Below are 24,156 nucleotides of genomic sequence, written 5' to 3'. Positions count from 1 at the left end.
CGCCATTTCGTGAAAATCCTTTGTTCAAGAGTGACGCGAATGCAAAACTGATCAAAAGACACGATCCTCCGTGGCACCGCCCACTGTAATAATTCTATCATAAGGAGCCGCTCGGCAACCTGCTAGAATGTTGTGAATGAAAGATATTTCCCGCCATCTACGTCGCGACAAAGGCGACAGCGGCTCATTAATAAAATAAAAAAAAAAACGACGCAATAAAGAGCGGACCGCTGTAAAAAAATAAAAAAATAAAAAATAAATAAATAATAAAAACCCGGGGGAGGATCTCAGCCCTGCCCGGTCAGACCGACCACCGGCGACCAGCGACCAGCTGCTCTTCCTCCTCCTCCTCCTCGTCGTCGTCGTCGTTCTCCAGGCGGCGACCGGAGAGAGAGAGAGAGAGAGAGAGAGAGAGACGCCGCTCCGCCGGGGGAGGAAGCAGGCGACTTCCAGCCGGCGTCGCGGACCGGGATTTACGGGAACTTGTCCCCGCCGCCCCGGAATTACCGCCGACTGATGAAGTGACGGACTTTTCGCGCGGTGAGTGACGTCTGTCACCGTCTCACTGCAAGTTTCTGTTTTTTATATATATATATATATATATATAAAGATTATTATGGACTGTAAACACTGCGGCCACGTGGTTTTTATGACTGAAACCAAATCGATAAATTAGACTTTTGCATTCGGTGACATGGCGAACATGAACTTTCTCGATGGTTAATTGCGCGTTAATTATATTTAAAAAAAAAAAAAAGAAGAAAACACGACCTTGAATTATTATATTTGCAGCTTCGGTCGCTTGGTGGCGCAGTCACAGAGTTCATCATTAGCGCGCCACGTCCGTCTCCGAACTTCTATATAGCTGCGTTTTTTTTTTTTTTTAAAAGAAAGAAAACAACAAGAACTATTTAAAAAGCTGCATTTTTATATTCCGGTTATAATGACTACGGACATTTATTATTTGGAATTACAATTAGAATCAGACACAGCAAGAAAGTGTAAAATAACGGATTGCAGGTTTGTTCATCACTTCTGTGTTCAATTCTGCAGGTCAGAATTGAACAGCGTACAGTACACGAATCGTGCTGTTACGGGCTTCGTTTGTCCACGCTGGCGAATTTGGTGTCAACACCCCGCTCTTTTCCAATCTCGTTTAACACGACGGAATTTGTCAGACCATTAAGCATAATGTGACCTGGGGCATGACAAACACTCATCCAGAATGAAGATATGTTTGTGGGAGAACGGGTCAATTCAATACGGAAAAAAAAAGAATAAAACCTCAGATTCTCTCATGGGCAAAAGCGGGAGCAGAAAAAATGGTCTTTTTTTAGTTTTGAATTAGACCACCGGTGGCACTTGCGACACAGCCGCCCAGATTTCACTTTGAAAATGTAATCCGCCCCGTACTTCGAGAAGAATGGCCTCACAACTTCGTACAGCCAGCAGGCCGTCATTCTGCATAATCTCCGTCGGTTCGACTAACGGCACACTTAAGGATGGCAGGTTCGCCTCACAGCCACTTTAGATCGCGGCTTAACCGCCAACCTGGGCGGCACATGCGATTATATCGCCGCAGGGCCTCCATCAGGCCGGGGTCGTCTGGGTTCGCTCCTTTGTAAAAGTCTGGCCGATGAAACGCCACCTGTGGGTGATCGTGTGTGTGTGTGTGTGTGTGTGTGTGTGTGTAATGCCACGAGTCTCTCGCGTTACAGCCAGAGGCCCGGGGAGAGTTCACACAGAACACAGCTATTTTGGGCCGTTACCCACAACCCACCAGGGCGCGAAGAGTCGCCGCTCCTCCATCCCGATTTTCGGGTTTATTTGAGAGAACAGGAATATCCGTGCGATACGTAGGACGGCCTGGCAATACAAGCGTGTGGGACACTGCGGGACAAACATAGTGGAGAAAACCTCGGCGGTCAGGGAGTTTCGGAACGCTCCTGACCCCTAGAAGACGCGCTGCGTGGTCGCTATAGAGACAGAGTCATTTGGTGGCGCTTTCTGTTTACTTGAGGACAATAGTTGGAATGCGTTTTTTTTTTTTTTTGGAGGGGGACGAGAGGTGATTTAGTCAGTAATTAAGTCCGAGGGGAAAAAGAACAGGGACACCTGCACTTACTTAAGCAGTAGCGACAGGACAATCGATCTGGCCATGCGGACCCTGATCAATACGTTGTTGTTCAGTGTGTACGCTGGCATTTGGAATATCGAGGTTTGAGTTTCATTCATGTGTCCTGCCTTCATATAGTCTTCGGGACGAAAGCATTTGTTCACAAGCCCCGTATTTGTCCCCGGCCATCGATTTGTCTGAACCCGCTGCTGTGTCCAGGGGGACGTTATTTCATCTGGACTGTGGGCGTCACTGAATGTGGCTGAGGTGCTCGGAACTGGGCGGCACACTGAGGATGTTGCGTGTGCTCAAAGAATTTTACGTGAATATGTATTTAAAATAGGAAAGAAACGCGATATTTACACTTACATTTTACAGCATTTCTCAGACGCCCTTATCCATGTAATGACACTTGTGCATGTGAGGGTATACATTAATTACAAAATGGTTCTTCTTCCTCATCCCGGTGACACTTTACCTTACCGTAGTGAACAAGGCCTGCACTGCACCATGCTTAGAAAACGGTGCCCCGTGACTGAGGAACTTCCTTTTTCGTAAAAATGACGTTTTTATTTTACATTTTTTAATTGCAGGTGCAGCTATGCACGATGGTATCGCTGACAGAGTATCGCCTAATGTGACCGTATGTGTTAGTGCCACCTCAGGCAAAATGATAGGAGGTGGTTCCGGTTTACGGTAAACCACCAGTCGCTGTCCGGAGGCTATGAGAGGCTGTCATGTTTAACGATTCGTCGTGATATGCACGCGAACATTCGCTCCGCCGCTGTAAATGCCTCTGCTGTGTTAGTGTTTGATTTATGGCCGTATGTTGGGTCCGGTGGACCTCCATTTCCGTTCCTGGACGCGCGAGGAGCGACGGCGTGCTCGTGGCTGCCTCGGCGGGAGAGGGGGGCTCCGTCTGAGAGAGGGGACCGGCGGCTGCCAGCGCGTTCCCGCTCAGTAAATGAACTTCTCTCCCTTTCCCCAGGTCTCTCCAGCTGCTGTGCTCTCATTCATCAGCGTTGTGACGTTGCCATGGCTACTGGCTCCATCGACTTCGGTGTCCGTTGGGTGCAGCGTGCTTCCATGTTCCTTTCAAACTTAAGGCCTTCACTATAAAACACTTTTTTTTTATTTTTAAGGTCAGGTCTTATAATATCTGACCAATCAATAGTCACCCGTTCCCACGCCTCGACATCCCAATAGAAATCTGTTTCAATAACCACTGGCCAGCTCAGTATCGCCACGGCTTTGCTCACCGCTTGCCTTTACGGCAGTGCGGAAGTAGAGGAACATGCCCGCACGTCAGGATCCCACCGCTCCGTTCCGCACGCTCAGCCCCCTGAAGCCCAGAGGCCTCAAATCTGGTCATTCCTGCGTCTCATTTACCGCAGCGTTTCACCAGACGCCGTTCACGCGGAGCAGTTTTACCGTAGACTCGTTAAATAAGGTCTGACTTACACCCACTGAGAGAACATTTTATAAATTGTTCTAAATCAAATCAGCTATTATAATAATAAGCCGTTTAATTATAAGAGTATACTAGTGCATGTAAAAAATATTATTTTGTGAAAAGGGTGTTTTCTCTCTTGTAATTTAACACAAAATGTTCGACATTCAACTGTGTAAATGAAGACACGTTTTAGAAGTTGTAGGAGATATTTTAATGGCATAATTGGTCTTACGTTTGCTGTGCTTTAATTAGTATTCGGGGTTGTCTTTGGATAATTGGATAAGGGCGTCTGCTAAATGCCATTATATTTGGTCCAGTACGGTAATCGGACATACCGCATTTCCGATTCTTGTGTTCTGTCACTCATAACTCATGAATGACTATATTCTCATTCTTTTTCGATGATTCTTTTCTAAAGCTGGGTTTCTATTTGAGTGTGTGTGTGTGTGTGTGTGTGTGTGTGAAAGCCTTCGTGCCTTTATTGATACGATGCCTCGAGGTTCTCCTTGGTCTACACTCAGTGCGTGTCCCTCTGTATGAATATACTTTCTCTCATCCCGGGGCTCATCTTCCGATGGCCACATTTTTCAATTAAACGGGTGGAGCGGCACCACCTGGAGAAAAGATCGTTTGGAAGCGTAACGCGAATCGTTTATGAACCCCAACGGCTTCTCCCAGACGCCCATGGTCATCATCGTCAGAGGCGCCACTCCCGTGACTGTCTGCAGATTCAGATGGGCTGGGCTGTCCACGTGCCGGTGAAGTATGGAGTGCCTCTGAAGTGTTATCTGAGATATTTCATAAGAAGAAATGGAGTTTAAATGAATGGAGGCTGTTAAATCTTTCCGTGGGGCCGTCTAGCGCTCTAGGAATACCCTGGGAATGGATGCAGTTTGATGATTGGATTTCTCCTCTCTGTAGCATCATTGTCTCTTATCTCTCCTCTGTGCGTTGATGGTAGGAGGTCTTTTGATCTCATATAAGTTTATCTTGAAAACAGCCTCATGACTACTGAATATGCAGTTCTCTTTTCTCCCAGAGAATGACTTGAATGTAAAATATCTATTAATCTGGAAATATCTGACTTTGTAAAGCTAGAAGAAGAAAAGGACTAATTGTACGTTAGCCAATCGTGTGGAAGAAATATGCTCAGCCTTTGCACACATTAAATTGCTGCAATCACGAAACACCTCATTTCCAGGTGATTTTAAACTGCGGAGTAGGGTGATGCTGTTGTATATAATATATTATGGTAATGCAGTTTCATTTCGTTTTAGTTTCAGTTGAATCCCCAGTTGTACCCTGTCTCACAACATTCAATGCATTGATATAGATTAGATTGTTCTTTAGTTTTTTTTTTCCTGAAGAAATTCATGTGGTGAAACATTTTGGGGTTTTTGCCTCAATCTTTTAAGAATAACAGCACAAAACTCTACATTAGCGAGGCATCGTCTCTGCAGCCCTGCTTCTCATGTCCTCCATTTGACTTTGACCTCTGAAGGTCCGCTGATTCCGCTGCATCTTTTTTTCCAGTGACCTCTGGGACAGCAGACCTGCTATTTGTCGTTTTTTCCCCCTCTGTACATTTTATCCATTTGTGGGTATTGCTTTCTCCCTTGACTCCTCCCTCTGCTTCTCTCCAGTCATGATTTTCATCCATCACTGACAGCGGTCCAGGTTGGAAAATCTACTAAAGTAAGGTCCACTATAGGGTCAGGTCATGTGCACTGCTTGGAGAAAGGTGTGTGTGTGGGTGTGTGTGTGTGACTGTGTGTAATGCAGTGAAGACTCCACTTCTGCACAAAAGCCGGTAACGAGTGGCTCTGTGACATGACACAAGTCTTGTTTTATCAGGGCTCCCTTGGACCCAGCCTCCCGTGGGTCATGCAGTTGACTGGTGTCGCTGGAGCACATCCTGAAATTTGCGCAGGGGATGCTCTGTGGCCGGAACCGCATGTACAGGGTTATAGGTCGTCTTCAGTTATTCAAACCTCTCCAGATCCTCTTCATTCATAAATTTGCTGTGGCCATCTCTCGCTGCGTGTTGTCTCATTTCCAGGGCAGATTATAGAAATTGTGAAATTAAATTAAAAATATATATATTCAACGATGATATGCAAAAATTCGTAATCAGAAGTAATCAGATCCGCCAAGGTGCCACTGAGGTGCCACTGCTCCCCGGCGCCAGTCATGGCTGCCCACTGCTCACTCAGGGTGATGGTTAAATGCAGAGGACAAATTTCACTGTGTGCACCGTCTGCTGTGTTGCTGTGTATCACAAGTGACAATCACTTCACTGACAATCACAATCAACAAAATAATGGTGCTTTGTGAGAATTGAGCCTATGACCTTCTAGATCCTTGTAGGTCCATTTCTACCGCACTAGATATCATTATTTCTAATAGAAGGTGCATCATGCAAGCTTTATATAACAGCAAGTGGGTGTGAGCACATCTGAGGGATCTCTGGGTCTGTGGGCTGGAAAATACAGTACAGGCCAAAAGTTTGGACGCACCTTCTCATGTGTTTTCTTTATCTTCATGACCATTTACGTTGGTAGATTCTCACTGAAGGCATCAAAACTATGAATGAACACATGTGGAGTTATGTACTTAATAAAAAAGTGGAGATCTGACCTCCACAGTCACCGGACCTGAACCCAATCCAGATGGTTTGGGGTGAGCTGGACCAACAAGTGCTAAACACCTCTGGGAACTCCTTCAAGACTGTTGGAGAAGCATTTCAGGTGACGACCTCTTGAAGCTCATCGAGAGAATGCCAAGAGTGTTCAAAGCAGTAATCAGAGCAAAGAAACTAGAATATAAAACGTGTTTTCAGTTATTTCACCCTTTTTTTGTTAAGTACATAACTCCACATGTGCTCATTTTTTGATGCCTTCAGTGAGAATCTACCATATAAATGGTCATGAAAATAAATACAACACATTGAATGAGAAGATATCCAAACTTTTGCCTGTACTGTATGTTTACTGGCAAGTGTTTCATTGCAGTTTTGTGGAATAGATCTTTTTTAAATTTTCTGTTTAAGTTTTGTTGCAGTAAATTGTTGCAGTTTCTTTTACAGAATAAACGTTTTAGAAAAATAGACTTTTTTTCGTACTTAATTATTAAGGTTAATGGAAACACAACTGGTGTCTCTCTCTGCATATACATATCTGTGTATCTGTGTGTGTGTGTGTGTGTGTGTGTGTGTGTGTATGAAATCATACTGAGAGCTGACATCTCTACTGACGTGTGAAATCAGCACAAGGCCCAGATCTGCAGGAAGTCAGACGCTGATCTGACAGCGGAGCCTGGGGGAGCCTCCCCAACATACAACATGCTGGGCTGGGCTGTACACTTTGGGGGGTTTAATGGCCGAGAGACAGAGAGAGACAGAGAGAGACGGAGCGAGAGAGCTAAAGGCTCTTAACATATCATCACAACGCACCACCCGCGTAATGAAATCCATTGTGCGCCTTTTTTTTTTTTCAGCGCCGCTATTTATGTTCCTGCTCCTGGCATCAATCTAATTCAGACATTGACAATCAAACCCATTAGGCTACACTGAAGTGGAGGCCGTTGAACGCAAGCCAGACTTTTCCCTGTGAATATCTTTGATTTGCGTGGCGACAGAGCTCTCGCTGATCAATACGAATCCTTCTAAGCCCTCGGTTCAAAGCGCCCCGCCGAAACCGTGTCCTGAAGTACAATGCTGAGTGATAACGTTATGTTACTATGTATGGTGCACTTATATTACATTGATTGAGTTCCACCGGGGATGGATGATTGCCCATTCTCCTCCATCCTCTTGGCCCCGGGGAGATCAGCGTGAGATTTACGCCTGCGATGGGCCGGGGTCGTTCGTATTCAAGATCAGCCCGGTTTTTGTACGCTGAGCGTCTGAGAATCCAAAACCGTTCTGGGTGACCGAGGCTGCGAATGAAGGAAATGAAGGGAACGGTCGACGCAGAATGGTTTTCCACTGCTGGACCGGGCCGTGCAGACGGGAAGCTGGAGGATCCAGTGTGAGGCCTGCACCCTTATGTCCTCATCCTGAGTAAATAGCAGATGAATTTAAGTTTGGCCGACCAATTTCCTGCCTGCCCTGAGTGCTTTCCTTCCCCGAGCTGAAAAACTAAAAATAGTTCCCGTTCTGCCATAATGCACAACAACCTCACATAACTACACAATAATACAGTTGTGCCCAGAGGTTGGTTATTTCAGGCAGTTTCTACTCCGACCGCTGGGGATGATGGGAGGTTTCTGACCCTGAGAGCTTCTGTTCTTTCTCCTCCATAATTACCGTTTTCTGCTTTAACAGTCATTAGGCATTGATTATCCTCGCCACACGTCATAGATACTGATAGATACCCGCGCTTTTAATGGCTTCTAAAAATAACAAAAGACTTTCTCTTGTTCCACAAACACATATGATGAAGCCGGTGTCCTTCTCCCTGTTTCCAGAGGTTTTACAGAAGACTCCCAGTGGAAAAATATCTAATTAATCATGTGTCTGTGTGTCTGTGTGTGTGTCCATATATATATATATATATGTATGTATGTATGTATGTATGTATGTGTATGTATGTATGTATGTATGTATGTATGTATGTATATATATATATGGTGGCCTAGCGGTTAAGGAAGCGTCCCCGTAATCAGAAGGTTGCCGGTTCGAATCTCAAACTGCCAAGGTGCCACTTAGGTGCCACTGAGCAAAGCACCGTCCCCACACACTGTCATGGCTGCCCACTGCTCACTAAGGGTGATGGTTAAAAGCAGATGACACATTTTGTTTTGTCACCGTGTGCTGCGTTTCACAATTCCAATCACTTCACTATCATATATATTCCTACTCAGGAAAGAAAAAAAATTCTTAAAAAACGATTAGTTCAGGTTCCTAAATTGGGTTGGTTTCTTATTTCTTATTTATTGAATATTAGTATATTTACTCATTGCCTTTGTCACATGTTTCATTATGTCACTTTTGCATTCTATTAATTGACTGAGGAGAATCCTGGGTGTGAAGATATATTGCATCGCTTTGAAAAGCATTCCGCATTGTTGCATTGATTAGTGGCACAGAGTCATGTGACAAGATGCCGCCTGAATGACGTTGCTGAGGACCAGCTGGATCAGAGAAGATGTTTTTCAGCACAGAAGAGTCCACCTGGAGTGATGCACAGCCTTGGATCTATTAGGCCTTCAAAGTGTTTTACATGGTACGGGTGATCATTCATTAATTCATTTGGACATCCATTAATTTGGTTTATGCTCATGTACTGATTTCATTAATTACGAATACATTTCTTTGTTCGTTTTTGCTCATTCATTAACAGTTCCGTGTTAGTGTGAGCCCACAAACCTCACCATTGTTGAAAATAACCCTGTGAAGAACAGTTGGGCCTTTGTTATACGCGCGTCCAACCCAAGCCACACGGCGTATTTCAGGAAAGGTAAAATAAAGGCTATTAATAAAGTGCGGTAAAGTGGTACAATTACACTACCCTCTCTGGTTCACAATGGTTCCTTTTCTTCGCGGCCTGCAAAAACCTGAAATGTTTCTTTGGAACAATTAAGGAAGGCGTCCTTGTTATTTCAGCCCTCAGCTTCAGAAACCAGAGCCCGTTCGCCGCGTTTCTGCGCCGCGCGCTCTCTGGAGAGTTGCGGCTCCGTTCGGCTTCTGTGGCCGCAGCGGCCTACGATCATTCGCGAATGGAGGTGTTAGCTGTAATCTGGGGCGGCGGGACCTTGCGCGACGGGCCCACCTGGGTGCCACATGTGTCCGACCCAGTCAGCTCATTAACTCGCTGCTCGTGTGGGCAGGGGCGGGGCCGGAAGAACACTGAGGCGCATTGTGTCGGGGGGTTCGGAGACGTCGGGGCCTGCACCTGTTTCTGTTTATGTATGGACCCTCGCCTTTAAATGAGGTGGTTACATGAGTGCTGCTGTACACATTTACAGGCCCATTTCCTTCTAACAGCAGATCCGGCCTGTTTGATTTCACTGGACTAAACCGAGCAGGAAGGCAGGATTTGTTAAGCCTTGCTCGGCTGATGGTGGCACTTTTCAAGTGAGGGTAAAGGCAGGAGGTTCTCAATTCTACGTTGTAGTTCCAGGGTTGTAAGTTAGAGTCCAGGCTTCCCTTTCGTCCGTGTAGAGTTTCCGTGTTGGGGTGTGTACATAAACCCGAGTCTCCCTTCAGCACCTCTAATGGATGCATCAGAATTCCCCCAGTGATACGGCTTGGAGTTTATATACATGTACATACTACAGAATAAATATTATATTGAAATATATCAATATATCAAAGGAGCACCATTTTCACCAAAAAGCGGTAATGAGAAAACCTTTTTTAAAAATCTGCTGTAAAGCTATCAGGATCGTCCCACAGTCAACTGTCCTCGAACCTTTCAAGCATTGCAGATTTGACCGTCATGTGATATTGTTACCATGGGCAAAATATTGATATATTTTTGTGCTGCAGGATTCTGTACATAATATGATTCTTTTAGGATTCGGCCTCACTGTGATCTCCTGGCCCTGTGCGGAACGAGGAGCCGCTGCTTGCCGAGTGTCACTCTCTCTGACAGTTACCATTAGGGAACAGGTTGGCTTACACAGAACCTCAGTCCTTCCAAAAATGGGTGTGAGTGCATTAACGGATCCTCTCCTAATATAACTCTAGTTTAGGTGTGCATTTTACCATACCTCAAAATATGAATCTGTTACTCAATGTGTCATGAATGACCCTAGTCCATTTATATGATCCTGATTAACCGTTTGACTCATTTTAATTATGACTATTAAATTACATTTTTTTTGTGCTGCATGTGTAAAGTAAAAAAAACTACAACATAAATTTCAATCTTTTTGTATTCATGTCACATGGTCACGAATCAGATCCCATGAAAGATCTCATATGAAAATGACTGAAATATAAACTTTGAAATCCACGGACATCACAACGTCGGTCTGGTGGTGTGAGTCAAGCGAAAGTCAATGTCTCCCATGTTCAGCGTGCACAATAGTTGCGGCCCTGGATGTATTATGCTGAAAGAAGGACTCAACAGCACGCCTCTCACCACACAAGCTAAATTTTAATGACCAGAACCATAAACAGCTCTTCGACTGGCACCAGTCACTTTATTGCTCCTTTTGCTGCTATAGTTCTATTTTATTCTTATGCTGGATTTATGCTTTCACTTTAATGGTTCAGCACTTCTACATCCACTGTTCCTGTCCTGGCTCAACGTTATCTTAGTCCACTGTATACTTGGTGATGGAAGGCAAAACAATAAAGTCCCACTTGACTTGAAGGATCTTGAATTAGCCTTGTGATCAGCATGGCCATATTTGGGCCTTTTCTTCCACTTTGTCCCAGTGATCTACTTGAATGCAGCAATTTCAGCACCAGCCACATAAAATGTGATGACTACCCATAAATGCGGCATTTGTTACTGCAAGTGCTGTTATTTCATGTAAATGAGGATGTGAGGTTTCGTTTAAACAGAGGTTGATGACCCTCTCCATCGCAACTTTGGCGCAATAACACAGCTGCTATAAACACAACAGGCTCCTCGAAAAAAAAAAAAAAAAACCCACCGCAGGCCCAAACGCACGGCCACTCACCGAGAATAAACAGAGACGTTAAAGATGCTCGGTCAAAGGAGGCCTTTGAAAAATGGGCCGCGGACGGACCGCCCGGTTGGGCTTAGTCATAAAGGGTCCACATCAAAAAAGCCGGGTTTTTTTTTTTTAAAAGATGAGACTGGAGGTTAACCGGGGGGGGTCAATGACTAACAATTAGGTAAGTGGACTGCACAGCTGGTCTGTGGCGCGTTTGCGTTGGTGGGAAAGCATGAGCCGGCGGCATAAAGCACTGCTGATGAAAATGGGGGGGTGCTAAATAGGACGGCGTTAATGCCAATGGCAGAGATGCTTTGATGCGAACACAAAGGAAGAGCTGATGGGGGTCGGTAGGCGCGTACAGCGGTGTGAATACTCAAACCCACTGCCATGTTGATCTTGGTATGAGAGTGGCGTAGCGGCGCTCCCGAGGTGGCGCGGAGACGTGATGGACGGCCGCGGTTGGCGGGCTGCCCCCGGCGCCGGACCTGCAGAGCTCCCCGGTGGTTTATTTAGACAGTAAAGCCTTCAGGGACTCACACCTGGTTTATGATCCCCTCTTATTCAGAACGCCGGGCACTCGCCAAATAATTATAGAGCTGTCACCCCTCCTTAGGAAATCATGGCCGAGCCCCTCCCAATCCAAATATTTGGAAACCGAAGATTTAAAGTGAATATATCAGAGATAAATTAACACTAGCAGCTCTCTAATAGGCCTGTCCTTAGACTATAATTAGCATATTTGGGAAGCCTCCTTAGCGTACATAGACTGGACTTCTGATGGCCTTTTTATAAACCTGAATTAGAAAATATTTTATGAAACCGTGGATTATTCCTGCAATAAAAGCTACACTTGGCCAGTTCACAATACACAATATTCTGTTACATGGGTGTATTTGAGCCTATGGGTGTTTCGGTTTATTATAATACTGATATCAGACATGGAGTCAGGTTTCATGCTGCTTAGGGCTCTTCTAAATACGAACAGTTGCTAATAGCAGGACTATGATAGTAATATCTTTTTATTTTAGTAAAATCTATAGGCACACTGCCAGAAATTGCAACACTGCGTGCATTCTTTTCAGTTCTAGGAATGTTTTGTAGCCAGGATCTTGTCAGATGTGCACATTCTGTACCGCATGTGTCTTGAACCCCACATTCTCCTTCAGTACAGTACATTACAGGGATTGTCTTCCCAGACGCCATGATTATTGGGTTTTGCAGGATTGTGAAACCTAACAAAGGGGAGTCGGACTGTTAGTAAGCGAAGAAGGCTTATGAAATGGGATTTGATCAGGCGCTATGAGCTCCAGCAGGAACGGAGACTTGACTAACTGCTCCCGTGCGCTCTCATTTTCTCTCCGGCGTTCCCCAGTCCTGGAAGAATGAGTGAAGAGCACAGCGCAATTAATGCCGTTACCAGGACCGATGGAAAAAGGCCGCGTTCCGCCCAGAATTAAAGATCAGAAGCGCACAACAGTGACTGTAGATCATCCTTACTTCACGGGGAAGCTCTGGCAGCTGTGTGACTGAGGGGGGCTCTTATCCGCTGACATCTCTGGGTCACCGTATCATGAGATAGTGCTGCCTGGAGACTCTCACAGGCTCTTCGTCTTCATTGGCCCGGCCTCTCCCCCACCGTAATAGCAGGTGAACGTGAGATATGGCCGAGCAGCTCTGCGCTTACTTACCTCGGACCGCCACTAATCAGCGGCCTTTGCTTTTTGCGCTGAGCTCACAGCATCTTTGAAGATGTTAAGGTGATGTCATGCTAGTTTTTTTCATTTGTAGTTTACCTTCAAAAGGGATCTGTGCTTCTCAGCCCCACCCTAAATACTCTGGGATGAGAGAAAATGTCAAAATTGCGTTTAGCGAACAAACTTAATGCCAATTTAAAAAATGCCTGTGTTATACAATATGACTATTCATATTGAACTGTCTCATTACGAGGACAAAGTTTGTATCAAATAAAAAAATAAATACTTATTTGGGATTCACTTTTACAGAAGAGTGTGGAAGGGCGAGAGGACAAGAAACAGATGTCATTTACTGCAAAATGAACGCTCATCTTAAACATTACAATAATGCAAACATTGAAGATTCTTACTTAGTAAATGTCAAGCAAATCGGAGTTGCCTGTCTACATACCAGAGGATGTAGATTTGCAGTATGTTACCATGTCTGTACTTTGTCTCTCTGATCCACCATTTCTCTATTTGAGAATAATGTTGGTTCTAATGATTTATTCTGCCTCTCATATTATCATTTGCTGAATGCCACAGCACATGCCTGGAACCTGATTGATGGAGATATGTTTATAATTATACTATCATCATTTTAGCAGACAAAACTTCACAGAAGTGCAGAGGCCTGATAAGAAAGCCAGTAAGGAGGAACTGAGACCAAGCAACGGCACAGCAGGCGTTTTCTAACCATCTGACACTTCCGAAAATGTGATTGTATTGTACTGAGAACACCAGATCATGGAAGGAATCATACCGAGAAAAATACAACACATACTGTCCTATTCCTAATTTAGGGCAACCATCTGAAGACTCTTCAGCCTCTGGTTGAGCTTGAGAGGAAGCTTATGCAGCTTCTAGAACCAAGTCTTCCGGGAGAAGACCAGATTTTACCAGAGCGGGATAATTACTTATGTTCCGTAATACCTTAATTGGTATGCCTCCTTTAATGTGTTGAATTTCAAAGATATATATTTACTTCCCTTCTGGGTCATAAACAAGCTTATTAAGCAGTGTTTTAAAAGGCAAATCCAACCTCGTGAACATCTGAGGGATGAACGACGAGGGAGAAGGAAAAAAAAAGACATTAACAGGGAGCTGTAACCCCCATCTGAAGAGATGTGGTTTACTGAGTAACCTACAAATTACAAACCGTCTCACCTTAAGGATGACCCAGAGGAGGAGGAGGCATTGTGGACATTGTTCTGGGCTACTCTCAGAGCTCTGTCAATGTCAGCGGTGAAACAAAGCCGAGTACGGTCTGGTGCAAGATTTACTCTAGATGTTGTTGAGTGAGTGTGTGTGTGTGTGTGTGTTTGGGGGGGGGGGGGGGGGGGGGGGGGGGGGGGGGGGGGTGGTTAATTCAAAGAGCATGCTAGAGCATTGAATCGTTGCATTAATGCAAAAGGCAAGTGTCGGTCAGAGACCCTGCTCTCTCAGGCCGTGGATTTGCATGGCTTAGAGCTTTCCATGTCCCACCACACCTGATTCAACTCAAGAACTAGGTCGAAACAAGTAGAGATGAGGACCAGGGTTTGTGGTTTGTGACCCCTGCCTGCTCTAGCTATTTCCAGGCATGGTTGAGGTGTGGAACCAGCGCAAATGTCTGGTGCCCACAAATGTGAGCATCACACAAGCTGCCCTCCCCCCTCCATCTTGCCATTAACACAGCTTCTCTCGTCCATTGCCTCTCTGTCTGGCTCTGTCCTCCGGCACGTCTTTATGGGACAAATTACAACCCCGCACAGCTAACATTAATTGGTTCCACTGGAGCCAAATAACTACTCATCGTCCCACCCTTCACATGTCTTAAGACTGCATGAAGGGCACGTGCCAAGGAGCAGGGAGGTGGCTGTTCTTCAGGCTCCTTGTTCTTGATGCCTTTTCTGTGAAAAGTGGAGCTGGTTGGTTTTGACTTTAATCGTTTGGAATATCAGTTATATATGTTCCATGGGCTCAGACAGATTTACACTGTCGCTCAGTCTTCGGTGCTTAATTAATCGCCACCGGCATTGCCGTCATGCCACGTCGGGGTCAGAAGGGAGAGGCTCAAAAGCCTAACATTGTGAAATAAGTGATGGTTTAACGAAAGAAAATTAACAGCGCGATACCAACAGGCAACTGCAAACCACACAGCGGCAGATGGGAGTACGGGAGAGACTTACAAATAAAGGATTCTAATCACCCCTACCTAACAGACATCACATGTGGGTGATTAGGACCCAGCACACATGTGAATGGCTAACCCACGTAAAGAAATGTAACAGTATTCATTTACCTTTACATTTTAGTGTGCTAACTTTTTAATTCTGAGGTGAAAAGGCGCTTAATGGCTCTGTTAATGGCATAGCTGTGTGGCCTCCCGGGCCCATTCACAAAGGAACATTACGTCTGCATGTTGACTCCAGGGTTATTTTCAGGGTGCTTAGCCTCAACCGTGCCATGTGTTCAGCTGGGGACAGTGATAGTGTAATTTGCAGAATAGCGTCACACTGCTTGCGTTGGCCAAGCGTGTAATTAAACTCCTAAAAATGTCAAACGTTCTCTGGAAAAAGGCATTATGGTTCTTATCTCCCTATTGCCAGGTGTGTGTGTGTGTGTGTGTATGCCCATGGAAGGGAGGGGTTAAATACTTTCTTATGTTCTTTAATGGGAGGACTCATACTGCACAATGAAATCACGCCTGCGTCACATTAGTGAAATGTGAAAGTCTGAATTCGTCTACCATTCATCTCCAGTCTTTCTATGGAGCTACATGAAAGTGGTATCAGGTTCTTTATACATGTCCATGACCGGGGTATTGAACAGAAGCCCTTAATTCTGATGAAAGGACAGCATACATTACAGATGTATCAGTCTGTAAAGAAATGCAAAACGATTGATCATTGTTTTCGTTCTTTTGGACGTATTCAAATTTTAATATGAGCCCCATCACTTATAAAAGTGACATGCCCCATACATGCAAATCTAATACACTTTCATAAACCATGCAAAACCATGCCTTTCATCTGCAAAGCCACTGAAATTTTGAGCAACATTTCATTACGAAAAATAGTTGTCGTGCTTCTCACCAAAGACTACATAACGCCGTCTGCAAAATCGGGACGGTTAATGGTCCACCGCTCGATGAGAGTTCATGAAGAATTCAAGCCAGGAGAGAAGCTCAGTTATTGTTAGTGTGGGACTGAGGGGCTTCGCGGTTTTTTTATCGCCCAGCGAGAGTTCAGGATCTCAGAGGAATATGTGCTGTGTTGTTATTGGGTTTTAGGGCTTTTTTTGGGCATGGTTTCAGACCATGGTTTGTCTTTTGCTCAGGGATGAGCTGTAGTCCTAATGGCTCAAAACCTCCCTTCTTCAATTCTGCGCTGGGGGGACCTGCCAGAGGTGTGAGATGCCGTTCATTTGGTGGCTGTTTCCTCCGTCTTTATTCTAGAATAAAAAAGACTCAGAAGATGGCATCAACGTTCAGCCCTGAACGTCCTGCTGTTAGTGTTTGTGTTGAATGTAGATGTGGGAGATGTGCCCTGTACACACAAAAATATGTCTCAGTAAACACTTTTTCTATAAGCCAAGATCTTTTTTTTTCTGGGAAGCAGCAGGAACACAGTGTGATAAGTAAGACTTTAACCTCAGCTGTTGCTCTAATATTTTACGTGTTGTTGTTTTTTTCATTCCGTCCAACTTACACTGGATCTCATCTACTGCCCAGATGGCAATCGAAGTTTTTTTGTCTTCAATCACCCACAAATCCATGTTTATTAAATTTGCAATACTTCTATGCTCTGATAAAATGGTCCTGTGCTTCCCATGCAGTTGTGTTGGTAACAAACCATTGGTTCTGGAGTGAAAACCAATTTGAAAAACACAGTGTAGTGGACCTACTGCCGCTTTGTCTTGTGTATTGCTACATCTCACTGAATAACCTTCCTAGGTGGCAGTACATGACTTACCTGGTATCTCCAGTCTCTTCTCTGATGATAGTCTAAATAACCATCACCTGAAGGACGGAAATATAATATGAAGGCTAGTTGTGCAAGGAACATATAGCTAATATGTTATGGGAATAAAGCAATGCCTGTAAGAGACACAGGGTTTCTGTAAACGGTCTGCAACCACCCAGCAATCTATGATGCTAACAATCACTGCTTTACACGACGTTAGAAAAAGTCAGATTGCTGTGTTTGTTGGATTTGCATGTAAAGTGGGACCAATGTAACCAAAAACTGTGATTGGAAAGCTTCTCCTTAGCGACTCGTACTCCTCCTTGGTGCTCTGCTCATGCACCACAATTCCCTCTCCAGGCTTTAGATGTGTCTAAACAAATGTAAAACTTGCAAAAATTTTTATCGGTTGTTTTGGTCTGTGATTATATAGGTCAAATGAAAGTTGGAGGAAGCTGAGTTGGACATACTGTGGTTAAGTTGTTATTTGAAATGTACTGAATAACTTCTAACAGCAAAAAAAAAAAAAATCTAGGTTTTTCACTTTTTTTAATACCACTTATCATGCACTGCCTTGAACCGAAACATTACGTGAAGTGCACATACAGTATGTCAAGTGCACATACTTTGTTCAAACAAATCCCACATCCCTGGACCAGACAAAACCCCTGAAGTTTGCTCAGAGAATGTGCAGACCAGCTGGCAGATGTTCTCACTGACATCTTCAACATCTCGCTGAGCACCGCCATTGATCCAACGTGTCTCAAGGCCACCACCATCATTCCCATGCCGAAGAAGTCTTCGGTGTCGTATCTCAATGACTACCCACCTTGCACTTACACCCATCATGATGAAGTGCTTGTCCGAAAAGCTCCATTGCCACCACCCTGCATCTGACCCTCACCCACCTGGACAATAAGGACACATACGCATGAATACTGTTCACAGACCTCAGCATTCAACAACCATCACGGTCAACAATCTGTAACTGAAAGTTCCACTGTGTTCATCTAGAGGAGAACCTCTTCTGGATCTCAATACCAGCTCAACAGCAAGGAAACCCCAACATCGTTTCTACTTCCTGCGGAGGCTGAGAAGCCCACTGAAAGCCCATCCTCACCACCTTCTATAGAGGGACTATTGAGAGCATTCTGACCAGCTGCATCACTGTCTGGCTAGGGAACTTAACCACATCAAACCGCAAGGCCCTACATTTACAGCATTTACAGCATTTACAGCATTTTACAGCATTTACAGTGAATAGTGAGGACAGCTGAGAAGATCATCGGAGTCTCTCTTCCCTCGATAATGGACATTTACCAGACACGCTGCATCAGGAAAGCCACCAGCATTGTGAAGGACTCTACACATCCCTCACATGCACTCTTATCTTGTGGATAAAAGTACCAAAGCATTTGGGCCCAGACTGCTTCATCCCACACGCCATCAGACACTCTCCTCTCTGAACTGACAATATGAGTAATATGATCTATTAATGCACCATTTTGCACCGCATTATTTGCACTATTTGTCTTTTATTAATGATTTCACTAGTTTAGCGCTGTCTGTCTCATTGCTGTCTACACATTTTCTGTTAAATGTTACTCTTGCACTGCCTGTTTGCACTTCATGTAGCCCAGTTTGTCTGTCACACGTGCACTTTTTGTCAGTATGTAACTTTGTTTAATTGTTTAAACATGTAGAAGGTTCCGGAGAAACGTTGTTTCGTTTCAGAATGTACTGTCTAACACGTATGCAGCTGAAATTGCAATAAAGCTTCAACATGCATATTTCAGTTGACACGCCTCCTGTAACCTTGGGTGGTCACGTGACCAGGTGGAGTCACGGAACTATGGCCCTGAATCACTCTCCACAATGCTGGGAAAGTGTCCTGGTTTGTGTCAGTCTTCAGAGCAAGGGGTAGTTAGCCCTGCATCCATCACCCAGACAGCGGAGGCGCAGGGTTAAAAATAAAGCCTGGATGGGGAGGCGGGGGGGGAAAGGCAGGGCGTGACCGGGCGAAATTGCTGGGTGTGCTGTCCCAAATTTAAATCGGACCAAGGCTGTGGCAAGCCGGCCGCAAAAGTCCCCCTTTCAAAGCCTTCCGCCCGGCGCGAACTGTCCCGGCGTTTTCATAAGCAGCGTGCAATTGCAGCCGTCTAATGCTCGGCCTCAGTCTGGCTCCAGCCACGCGCATCATCAGTTCCGCCCCATCCTCGCCGATCCTCATCTCCGCTCCAGAGTTCCCTTTTTCATCTGCGAGCTGCGCCAGTGTTTTGCCTGTCGCCTGTCTGATGTAATGTTTGTTTCTCCTCCGCAGCGCTGTTGGTTTAACAGATTGGGAGGCAGTAGACCTGAAACCCTGCGTAAGCTTCCTGGCTACGAAATATCACCGAGAGGATGAGGAGTCCTTTAGTGGAAAATATGTTGGTTTTTTTACCTCTTTGAGAGACAATAAATATTTACGGGATGAAATTTGCATGCCGCACCTGTGATGCCGCGCATGGTACGTTCTGGTTAACATCTCTGAGCATTGCATCTGGGTTTTTCTTCTGCCAATTATCTAAAGATGGCCACCTTTGTCTAATTTTGACATGGCATCTGGAGTCTCAAAGTCAACAGGATGGGTGCTGGTACCACTTGAGATGCATTGGTGTCCTGTGTGTGTGTGTGTGAGAGTGTGTGTGTGTGTGTGCTGGCTATTCTTGCTCTGGACCTCAGCCATGGACAAGTGGATTTAGAAAACTGAGGGATCAGTGAATGACTGGACGGTTCCAGAACCATTTGCCCTTGTCATCCTTCATCATAAGGCAGATATGGCTCATGGAATAGTTGTCAGTAACACTACCTGTCACATCCCCCATCCACCTGTCAAAGCTCGACGGACCTGGAATCCTAAACCTGTCTTTCTTCCATCCCTGGCATGCCTTTCTGAGTGTTTAAAGGTGCATTGTGCAAAAACCTATAACTAAAAACTCTAAATACATTTATATACAGTGTTGCAGAAATATTTACCAAAGTACTAAATCATCTTATTGCAGCATATATATTCTTATGCAGCATTTTATGTGGTTTCTCAGGCAGTCCTTTCGTAACTGTTTTACTATGCTGTCTGAAATCTTTTCTGTTTTATTCGACCCCTTGTTTAATTCAAATTAATGCATGTTCTCTCTTATTTTATTCTATTTTCCTTTCATTTTTAATGCACTTTTTTTTCCCTTTTTTTTTATGTACAACACTTTGGTCAGTTCCATTGTTATGTTAAAGTGATTTATAAATAAATATGGTATGGTATGGTATGGTGTGGTATAGTATGGTATGGTATGGTATGGTATGGTATGGTATGGGATGGCATGGCATGGCATGGCATGGCATGGAATGATATGATATGATATGATATGATATGATATGATATGATATGATATGATATGATATGATATGGTATGGTATGGCATGGCATGGCATGGCATGGCATGGCATGGCATGGTATGGTATGGCATGGCATGGCATGGCATGGAATGGAATGGTATGATATGATATGATATGATATGATATGATATGATATGATATGATATGATATGATATGGTATGGTATGGTATGGTATGGCATGGCATGGCATGGCATGGCATGGAATGGAATGGTATGATATGGCATGGTATGGTATGGTATGGTAGGGAATATTTTTGCAGTCAATAGTTTAATCAGAGTAACATTGTTGGAAATTCTGACAAATTGAAGGACATTTTGCTGCCATGGTGTCCATTTCTTCAGTCGATTAACACTGAGTCCATCCATATGTGTAGCACAAACTCTTAACAACCTGATCACAAGTCATTCGTGGAGCGTGAGCTCTACAGCTTTACAGCTGTACTCTGAAGTTAAGTTTTTGGATTTCATGTTGGCCTGCGCTTGTGCTCCATCTCAGCTCTGACAGTTGGATGGTCACCTGTCTGTACGTATATTAACATTCCATGTCTATGATCTATGTTCCATCAGGAACTTGCCAGGAGAGAGTCATATTTTTTAAATAAATCAGGAATTCAGTTGAAACATTTACATTTGTGTTCTTCATGGCAGAAGCATCAGTATTCCTGAAGATGCCTTTCAACCCGATCTGTCAAAGGCACCCTAGCTGAACACTGATGTTGACGTGGGTGTTTTATTATGGTGAAATAGCACTTAAATTGTGCTAAAATGCACCTTTAGAGGCTCGGGGTGCTGTTTTCATCGGTGGCGAGCAGCGGATTGGGTGGTCGGGCGGTTGTGTTTGACTGCAAGGCGGAGCGGGACGGAGACGTCTGTTTAATTATGCATCCGCCTGTACGGTGGTGCTCGGTGGCGAAACGAACGAGGCATCCTGCACATTTCTCCTGCCAGCGCCACGAGCGCTTAGCGCACCCGCAAAAGCAGACGGGACCAGGAGATGATGTGGCATTGTGGGAGTCGTCAGGGGCCGAGCCAGTTCGTATTAGTGGCACTTTAATCACATTTGATGGCCGGGTGTGGGCGACACTGTAGGCGTGGGCGGCTGGTGCTTAGTGGATTTCCTCTTGCAGCGTAGGATCTGGTTATAATGTGACAGACAGCCGGACCCCCCCCCCCCCCCCCCCCCCCCCCCCCCTACTCTTCTTTTTTCTGGCCTTGCGGCTGGCGGTGTGATCCAAGTCGCTGCCTCGAGTGTGTGTTTGGACAGATGGCTTTCTCTGCAGAGCCCGATCGTGACAGAACGCGCCGCTTAAAACGTTAATCAAAGGCCACAAGCCCGCGCTCACCTGCGGGGTCCGCCGCGGCCTTCATTTCCTGCTTCGGAGAAAGCAGGGCGCGGAGTGGAATTGATCCCCACACAGATACACTCTCTGTTATTGATGAACAACTGGGTCCGTCGTGGCTGGGCCGTCTGTCATCGCTTTCTTCCTCGCTTTCTCCCCGTGTCGGCTGCCAGCCAGGGGCTGTTTCTTTATCCGTTGCGTCCCGTGCGTGTCTACGTCCCCTTTCCTCCTCCCTTTGATGGAATTGAGGAATGGTTTCATGAAGGAGAAGAAGGACTTTGTTTGAGAAATGCGCAGAATCTATTTTCTGGGCTGACAGATGACAGGATGGCGGTGCTTAATGGCCGCGGTTCTCATTTTTTTGGAGGGTTCGGTGACGGGACAGATTCCTGCTTTCTAAATGTTGCTGTCATGTACAGGACATTAATTAAAGGTACAATTCTATCGGTACCCTGTGGCTATTATTTACCGAGTGCCAAATATGGCAATTTCTGTCAAATCGGAGCTATCAGGAAACTTGGCATTTTCTACTTTTTTCTTTTTCCTGTCTGTTTTGAAGCGATTCTGAAATCGCTTAAATGTCAGCGGCAACAACCTGCACACACACACACACACACACACACACTGCTTTAGTGATAGTTTCCATCGCTCGGTTAGACCACCAGCTAAATGCCTCCAGCCTCACTGCATGTGTGTGTGTGTGTGTGTGTACATATACACAGGAAATGGATATAGTGTACTTCTTGGGAGGGCCCCAGGGGTCTGTCTGGCAGATTACTCCTTTCTACAGATTGTTTGTGAGTGTGTGTGTGTGTGTGTGTGTGTCTAAGCCTGTGGTGTCTCCAGTAATCCATCTGCAAACGCATGTCCATTTGATCTGGATTCCAGTTGTAAAGACACCATATTGATTACATTTGAATCCTGTATGTGTGAATTGTGTGTGATTATTATACTTCATATGTACATACTTTGCGTCTGTAATGCAGATGTGCAGATACACCAGCCCCGACACATAAAAACAACCTGCCTAATATTATGGAAGTTATGGAAGCGGTTAAGGACGCGGCCCCGTAATCAGAAGGTTGAATCCCAGTCCACCAAGATACAACTGAGGTGCCACTGAGCAAAGCATCGTCCCCACACACTGCCCTCTGGACACCTGTCATGGCTGCCCACTGCTCACCAAGGGTGATGGTTAAAAGCAGAGCGCACATTCCGTTGTGTGCACTGTGCGCTGTGCTGTGTATCACAATGACAATCACTTTACTTTCACTTTCATTCAGGCCATCAAAATGTCTCTGAACCGTGGACCCTATGATGAGTTCTGTGATATCTGGCACAGAAATGTAAGTTTTTGTCCTGTAAGTTGAGAGGTCAGGCCACGCTATAGATCGAACTTGTGCACATCACTCCGAAAAATCAATTGGACCGAGATCTGGAGAATTTGGAGGCAGGGCAAAAAACCCTTGTCACGTTCCTCCAACGTTTCCTGAAGTGTGGTGCAGGCAACGGAGGCCACTGCCATCGTGGAATATCACTGCCATGAAAGGGTGACCTCAGTCCCATCAAGTATTTGTGACTCTGGTTTGTGAAGACCTCTACTTGCATTTCACGTGACTTATAGGATCTGCTGCTTGGTGTCAGATGCCACAGGACACTTTCAGGGGTCAAAGTGCTATTGGGAGGCGGGCCTACACAACTTTAGACAGGCAATTTCAATGTTGTGTCATCAGTTCAAACCCGGAAAATCAGTCAGAGTTATGAATTCAAGAAATAGAAGGATGCCGCCAAATCTTAAAATATAGATATGGTTAGATGTTATTTCTGTGCTTTCTGAGCCATTGTGTATCATCGGGTAACTTCGGATATTCTAAGATGTGGGGGAAAAAAATCTGTTATTACTTTGACCAGAGCCTCGATGACAATATTTCATAAATACGGCAATAATTCATGAAACTGCCATTGATGCCCAGCTGATAACTATTGAAATGATAAATAGCCGCAGTGCGCTCTGTTTCTGCTGCCGCTGCAGTATCCATACGCAGAACAGATAGGAGTCTCCAGCCGAAGCAGATAACATCAGTCTGGCCGGGGCAGCGTGAACCTGCATCGCATTATGCAGGACCCAATGAGCCGTGCTGGCCTTGGCTTGCTGGCTGATGAATTCCGCTCGGAACACGGCACCGGCCCAGTGACTGTTCCTGAGATCTGAAAAATGGCCTGTCATCTGCGAAAGATCAACATTTCCACAGAACCAAAAGGGTCCAGAAGATAGCAGGTGCTTTACATTAGAAACTCTCCGTGCTGCGCGGGGAAAACCTCTGAGCACAAAAAAAAAAAAAAACGTGAGGACGTGGCTGCTGAGGACGGATTGTGTGAATATGACACACCGAAATGTATAAATTCCACATTTTACTGCTTGCGCTAGAGCTGGAGCTCGTAAAGGGCTGCTGTTTCCCAGCATGCTGCTGGTGGAATGTGCAGCCGGGGTAGAGGCCGGCC

General features: G+C 45.1%; 1 protein-coding gene across 3 annotated transcripts in view; it reads left to right on the top strand.

Moving 5' to 3' along the window:
• The first annotated feature begins 313 nt into the window (after nucleotides 1-313).
• sema5a (sema domain, seven thrombospondin repeats (type 1 and type 1-like), transmembrane domain (TM) and short cytoplasmic domain, (semaphorin) 5A) overlaps nucleotides 314-24,156 on the top strand; it is a 98,922-nt gene continuing 75,079 nt past the window's right edge. For all 3 annotated transcript variants that reach the window (XR_003748925.1, XR_003748924.1, XM_028970384.1), the window contains exon 1: nucleotides 314-540. The gene's annotated coding sequence lies outside the window, so the exon portion shown is untranslated. The remainder of the gene's footprint in view (nucleotides 541-24,156) is intronic.

The sequence above is a fragment of the Denticeps clupeoides genome, chromosome 2 (assembly GCF_900700375.1).
Source record: "Denticeps clupeoides chromosome 2, fDenClu1.1, whole genome shotgun sequence".
NCBI classification, from domain to species: Eukaryota; Metazoa; Chordata; class Actinopteri; order Clupeiformes; family Denticipitidae; genus Denticeps; species Denticeps clupeoides.
The sequence above is the reverse complement of the archived record's forward strand: the minus strand, read 5'-3'. Positions and strand labels throughout refer to the sequence as shown.